Source organism: Meleagris gallopavo, chromosome 5 (genome assembly GCF_000146605.3).
Source record: "Meleagris gallopavo isolate NT-WF06-2002-E0010 breed Aviagen turkey brand Nicholas breeding stock chromosome 5, Turkey_5.1, whole genome shotgun sequence".
NCBI classification, from domain to species: domain Eukaryota; kingdom Metazoa; phylum Chordata; class Aves; order Galliformes; family Phasianidae; genus Meleagris; species Meleagris gallopavo.
Genome location: NC_015015.2, coordinates 57,175,370 through 57,182,461, shown reverse-complemented (window position 1 = coordinate 57,182,461; position 7,092 = coordinate 57,175,370). Strand labels below are relative to the sequence as shown.

The following is a 7,092-nucleotide window of genomic DNA, read 5'->3' as shown; positions in this document are numbered from 1 at the left end:
CCTGAAATCTGAACTTTTTTTTTTTTCCCCCCAACTGGAAGAATTTGAAGAATTCTAGTGAAAAGATGAGAAGAAAGGCTCAGCTTGATTCTTCAGCTTTTCTTTTTCTCCATTTTGAAGTTTCCATTGGCATGTGCCAGCAGAGTAAACAAGCAGAGAGCAGCCAGGCCTCGTTGGTGACAAAGTGACCCCAGGACACTGCCACCTCCATTGCAACTCTCATCTCCACAAGTCGGTGAGGTCTTCCCCAAGCTCAGCATCGAGCACTCAGCATGGTGCAGATGTCGATGGCTGTGGCTCAGTTCCTATTGCATAGATGTCCTACATTTCTGAACCCACTTACCCACACCAGAATTCGTGGTGGTCTGACCTCAGCAGTGGTGGTCCGTGGGCAAAACCTCAGTTGTGGCCTCAGCTGCTACTGGTGTCACCTCTGTGACTCACTGACTCCTTCAGCTGTTTCAGGTCCTCTCAGCTGTTTGATCTCGTTAGGTGGCAGCTGATGGAGCAGAGCTGTCTGTCTTCTGTGATTATTTGGTGCTATACACAGCATGGGTGTTCACTTTGTTTGGAGGTTGCTTTCCAGAACTGAAAAGCAGTATGTTTAATGGCTCAGGACAGTTGTCTTGGCCATGCTTGCTTCATCCCCATGTGGCAATGTTCTTTGCAATGATGTGTGCATGTGGGTGACACCAGACCAGAGCTGGTGGCAGCAAGCAATGGCAGGCTGCAAGCAACAAGGAAGTGTGGTTTACTCTGCAGTCTCTGAAACTCCTCATCGTGTTCAGTTGTGCTTACCTAGGTGTGAAAAAGAACTGCACAAATTCATACAAGAGAAAAATGCACGAAGGGCTATGAAATACAAAGATGCCATCTCTGACTGAGAGATTTTTCTGAGCCGTAACTCCGGAGGCTGGGAGAGTGTTTGGGCAGACATCTCTGTGTGGTCCATTTGTCAGTGCTTCCTTGGCATCCTCAGCTGGAAGCAGGACACCGGGCTGAAGGCCCCGTATTAGACTCAGTGCAGTGCTGGCTTGTAATTCTGCTTGGTTCCATGATCTGCCTCAGTCCTCAGTTGAGCAGATGTGTGTGAAGGCTGAAGGCAGAGGACGTGTGAGGCTGTTGGAGCTGGAGAAAGCAGGACCCTTTGAAAGCTGAGCAATCCCTGCCTCAGATTGTTTTGCTACAGTGAACAACATGATTTTCTGGCCACAAATTATCACTGCTGAGAACCCCGTCCTAATTAGCATCAATGACCACATCTTTATAGGTTTCATCATGTCTTAGTCCAACTTGCCCTGGAGAAGTGATTTCTTCTAGAGTTGTTTTCATTTTGCTTTGTGTTTTCAAATACCCTTTAAAACATTACTTGCCTGCTCACCATCCAAAGCATGGACACCCACAGCCTCTTGGCAGAGATCTCTTCAGGGGGTTGTTTTGTTTCTGAGGAGGGTTCGCAGCATTTATTTATTTATGTTCAGCACTCTGGGATGTCTTTTGCCTCTGTAACTCCATGGTAGCTTTGCTGGACAGGAGGACATGGATGTTCAAAGCCTTCCAGATTAAAAATAAAAATTAGCTGCTCCTTGTTGCCATTGTTCAGGCTCATTTTAAGTTTGGACTAGTGTTTTTGGGCTGTGGTTGCAGAGCAGCATCAGATCTTGGATTGAGTCAGTGTGAGGTGTTGCTCATTTGGGGCTCCCCCAGCATGGGCACCCCTCTACTGTTATCCTGCGAGATCACACGGCACAACTGCTCATAAATTTCATACATCAGTCACCAGACAAGCAGAATCATAGAATCCTTAGAGTTGGAAGGGAACTCTGAAGGCCATCTAGTTCAACTCCCCTGCAATGCACAAGGACACCACAGCTAGATCAGGTTGCCCAAGGCCTGATCCAGCCTTGCCTTGAAAGCCTCCAGGGATGGGGAATCCACCACATCACTGGACAACCTGCTCAGTACCTCACCACCCTCACTGCAAAAGACTTTTTCCTATATCCAACCTAAATTTCTCCTCTTTGAGCTTGGAACCCTTTCCCCTTGTTCTGTCACCACATTCCCTGCTAAAGAGTCTGTCCCCTTCTTTCCTGTAGCTCCCCTTTTAGATATCAGATCACCTTGGAGCCTTCTCTTCTCCATGCTGCACAGCCCCAGCTCTCAGCCTGTCCTGTAGGTGAGCTGCTCCATCCCTGGGACCATTTTTATGGTCCTCCCTTGGATGTGCTCCAACAAATTCCTGTCTCTCTTGTACTGAGGTCTCCCCATCTGGATGCAGTGCTCCAGGTGAGGTGTCAGCACAGAGTAGAGGGGCTGGATCCCCCCCCTTTGCCCTGCTGGCCTTTGGATACAGCCCAATTGGCTTTCATTGCTGGCTCATGTCCAGCTTCCCATCTACCAGTACCCCCAGGTACAGGTCTTTTTCTGCATGGCTGTGGTTCCCCTTGAGTTATCTACAGCATCTTCTGGAGGGGAGGAACAGACTGCTTCAGAGGTGGGAATTCATTTGCAGATGGAGACACAAGCTCCAGACTCAACGCTAGTTTAACACGGGGGCAGTTGGAATCAGAAGGCAAAAGCCTCTGGAGTAAGGAGTGCCCCACAGGAGGTGAGAAATGTGATGAATTAAAGCTGCAGGAAAAGGCGCACAGTAAGTTGGCAGTGCTCTGGGAGACCTAGCAAAACCACTGAAATAGAAAGTAGGAACAGACTGTGTCCTTTCCTCGTTAATCCCTCATCTGCTGCTGCAGGTAATGAGTTGGTAGGCTTCAGCTTAGAACTGAGACCCCAGCATGACTGAATTTTATTTCATCTGCTATCACCTTCCTTTGTTTGTTCTCCAGACAAATAAATGAGCCCCACTTTGAGGGTTACTGTCATCAGTTTACTTGAGCTTTTGGGCAGTAACTGCTTCTGCTACCAGTTATTTAAGCTGTGCTGTTAGAATCAAAATAGACAGTGTTTTTCACTTTTTTGGCATAGACTTTGGAGAGCATTAGGCAAAAGTATTATGGCACGCTAATGACATTTCCCAGCATTCACCGAGTACAAATGCTTCAAATAATTTGGGAGCCAATTCTATTTCAGAAACTAATCCAACTGTACTCAGCAGTGTAAAAGCCAAAACCATCTGAAACACTAAAGCCACTTCCTTCTATGGGTTTAGCAGATGAGTCGAGAGTGGAGTCAACACAAAGATAACTGTTTGCCAGGGTAGCTTTACCCGACAGAATTTTCTCCCTGGGAAAATGTCATGAAATGTTTTAAAATGAGTGGACGTCTGATGTAAATACAGTTATGATAATAAACAGTGACCTCAGAAACCTTTCACACTTCGAAGGCTGGTTGTAATCTGTAGTGTACAATTACAGAAGAGTCTTGTTAGTGGTTTTCATCTGGTTCAACATTTGTTTTCCATGTGAGATCTTCTTAAGGGCCAGAAGTAGCCAGTTATGTGTTTCAAGCTGGATCTCAATCTGAACCTGAGACCATCCAAGGCTATTTGTACATGGGAAAACAATCCCCCAGCATTGTGTAGTGCTGTGCTCAGTACATCTGCAGCCAGCTCTGCTTGGTTATGGTTGGTTTGCATCTCGTGGTTCATTCTGCCCTTAGGGCTGAGCCAGGTGTAGCTGTGCTTTGTCCTTTTGGGATGCTTGCAGCACAGGTGTTGCTCCAAGGCCCTTTGGGGCAGGAGAGAAATGCTACAACGTAGTTTATGTAATAAGTTCCCTCAGGATGCTGTGAGCTATGGAGAAGAACAAGCCTGAGGCTTGTTTGAGTAAGCCTGTGGGTGTTAACAGTTGCTGAAAGCTCCAGGGCTTGAAGAAATACAAAAATAACTTCTGGTTATTTCTTCCATCTTCCCTGGTTGGGTCTGGGATCACGTCCGGTGTGACTGAGTCAGAAATTGCCAGCAGCCCTCGATTCCCATTCCTGTGTTCCTTTGCTGGCTGCATCTGCCTGAGCTGAACGCCTGCATCTTCCAGTATGCAAGAGCTGCTCAGTGCTGAGCATTGCTGCTTGTGCTGTACCATGCGCTGCTGGGTGCTGCTGCTGACCCGCACAGCTGCTCTGGAACATACACAAAGGAAATAGAGACTGTGTGGTCTTTTAATATTGAGTGCCCAGCATTTTAATCATTTGGAACTTCTTGAAATCTGGCCTAATTTTGCTTTGCTTGTTTATTTGTAATCTGCTATTCTACCTTCAGAAATACGTGTGTCCAGAGGGTGTGAGCTCATGTTCCCGTGTACTGTAAGCTTTCGTTCACAGAAATAGTTACTTGGCTGACAAAGGCCAGCAGGAGGATCACAGACTCATAGAATCGTTAAGGTTGGAAAAGACCTCTAACGTTACCAAGTCCAACCCACCCCACCTGCACTAAACCTATCATTGCCCACAGTGCCACATCTCCATGGCTCTTGAACACCTCCAGGGATGGTGACTCCACCACCTCCCTGGGCGGCCTATTCCAATGTATTACCACTCCTTTGGAGAAGAAACGTTTCATAATATCCAATGTTTTGGCTAGAGGAGGCATTACTATGAGTGGGAGAGACGCTGAGAAATTGCAGGTGTTCGGGAGGTAGTGGGGAGTGTGCCATTTGTGGTGAAGGCAGGTTGGTAAGGGATGCTCACAATTGTAAGTACACTTAATCTGACAAAATGCATGGAAGAAAAATAGTAACAATGAGATGGCAGCACTCAAAACATCCGGGGGGAAATTGGTTGTGGAATTAGAGCTGTCACTCCAAACATCTGTGTGCCGTGGCATTGCATTGCCATCAGTAATGTTTGTATCAGCTGACATAATCAGGACCATTGGCGGTTAGCACGTGGCAGCTGAGATGCCTGGCAATGAAATCTGCTGGTGGAAAGCTCATTGTTTCCAAATAGTTGTATCCTACTTGGAATCAAGTTTCTGAGCTTCAAGTTTTGGGACTTCACATTCCTTCTGTCAGACTGCAGGTTTCCTTTAATCCCAAGGAAAGAGGTATGGATAAAACAGTTCAAGTGCTGGAGTGACATTTAATGTATTGCTATTATTAAAGATGTAAAACTTTAATAGGATTTTTTTTGCAGTTTTCCAAAGGGTTGGCATACAGCAATGCAGGTCTGCGGGGCAGTAAAGAAAGCAAGGAGAGGGACACAATGGCAGTGCTCGTGCTCATAGTCTGTGCTCTGACCCTGCTGTTTGCCATCAGTGCCCCATACAGCAGTGTCTGCCCACGTGTGCTGGGAGCAGTGGCTCAGGGCTAGCTGGTACCACAACACTTGGCCTCTCATTAAGTGCTGCTGTCCCACCCTTGGGTGACTCTCAGAGCCTCCAGGAGCAGTCAGATCTCCCATCCCAGTTGCATGCGAGCCCTGGATGCTGCCTGCCCGTCCCTCCCACTGTTCCCACACAACATCATCCTATGATGCAGCACTGAGGTAATGCAGAATAAACCAAATACGACAATAGCTTCTTCCCCACGGAGCCTTCTGGACAGTGAAGTGAATCTCAGCTGATCCAGGAGAGGTGTGAGCAGTGACCCTGCAGGATGGGACCACTCAAAGCAGCCGGTGGAGCACATGACAGTATGACCAGGAGTAAATTTGCTTGCAAGCCATTAAGGTTAGGCACGCTCAGAATAATGCTGTATGATAGGCACCAAAGCCAGCAGTCCTTGTCATGCTGCAGAGTGGCTGTGTGGCCCAGGAGGGACATCTGGTATTGTGCCAATTCCACATAGGTGAGAACTAATGTCTGCAAATAGGAGAATTCACAAGTGTTAATGGGCCATCAGTTTTCTCAATGATCTCCTGCTTAGATATGGGCTTATCATGAATTTACCAGGCTTTACCTTGCTCAGCTTCTGAAATCTTACCCAATAGCTACTACCCAAGATGATACAGCCACAAATTCCTGTAGTCCTCCTCCCAACCAGCTGTGTTGGTGGACAAGCAGCTCTTTGTGCCCAGCAGCCCAGCTTGGACTGCAGGCTCTGCCCAGAGGAGAATATTCCATTGTAACCCTCCATTGTGTCCTGCATGGCTCGTTAGAGAGGTAAAATTGCATGATAGTAGCACGCTGTGGTGAGTCACTGCACTGCCTGTGTGATTTACAGCAGCTCCCTACGCTGCGCTTTTGCTCAGCGTGCCCCATAACCCATAATTGCAAACATGTGAGTAGACAGAAAGGACATTTTTCCAATTCCGTGTTATTTAGCATCAGGAGATCTCTGATGACTAAAACAGATGAAAATCTCTTTCTATGGATATATTATCACCTTTGAACTAAGGATTCTTATCTTGCTGTCTACTTGATGAAGTATTTTCTACAAATTCTTTCTCTTACTGTTGTCTTTATTTTCATGCTATCCAAGGATATTCAATTTTTGCCCTATTCCAGCATCTCTTGCCAAGATTAATACTCCAGCTGCCTGGAAACTCTGAATTCCATTGTTTTGAATTCATTCTTGTCGTCTTTGAAGCTCTATACATCTTCTCTGCTATCTTTGAGTCTGATCTTTCAGGATCTTTTTCGACATATTTTGGCCAGACTCTTCTCATGCTTACGTCTCTTCTTCTTTCCATCTGCTTGCTACTTTTCTGTCAGCTCTGGCTCACATAAAGCCTGGACCTCTCCTTCCAAATCTCTCTTAATTCCTTCTTTTGTAGGTTGCCCCATTTCTTGCATAGGTTGTCCATTTATTAATTGCAAATGAGAAGGTCATCTTCTGCGTGTTGCTTCACACAAGTGTTATCTCCATCCACACTGAGGTCAGTTTCTCATTGTTCGTTTGGTAGGAAAAACTTTTCATCATTACACTGATTATAGGTTAAGGCAATTTAAACCCATTTCTAGTTGTCCAATCATAGATATCTCCTGGGCTCCATCAGCAGAGGGGTGGCCAGCAGGGACAGGGAGGTGATTGTCCCCCTCTGCTCTGCTTTGTGAGGCCCCATCTGCAGTACTGTATCCAAGTGTGGAGCCCCCAGTACAGGAAAGACAGGGAGGTGGTGGAGAGGGTCCAGAGGAGCCACAAAGATGATCAGGGGGCTGCAGCACCTCCCCTACAAAGACAGGCTGAGGGAGCCGGGCTT

General features: G+C 46.8%; 1 protein-coding gene across 4 annotated transcripts in view; it reads left to right on the top strand.

Annotated features, from left to right (window-relative positions):
• MAP4K5 (mitogen-activated protein kinase kinase kinase kinase 5) overlaps nucleotides 1-7,092 on the top strand; it is a 70,401-nt gene that overhangs the window by 31,132 nt on the left and 32,177 nt on the right. The gene's annotated exons all lie outside the window — the stretch shown is intronic.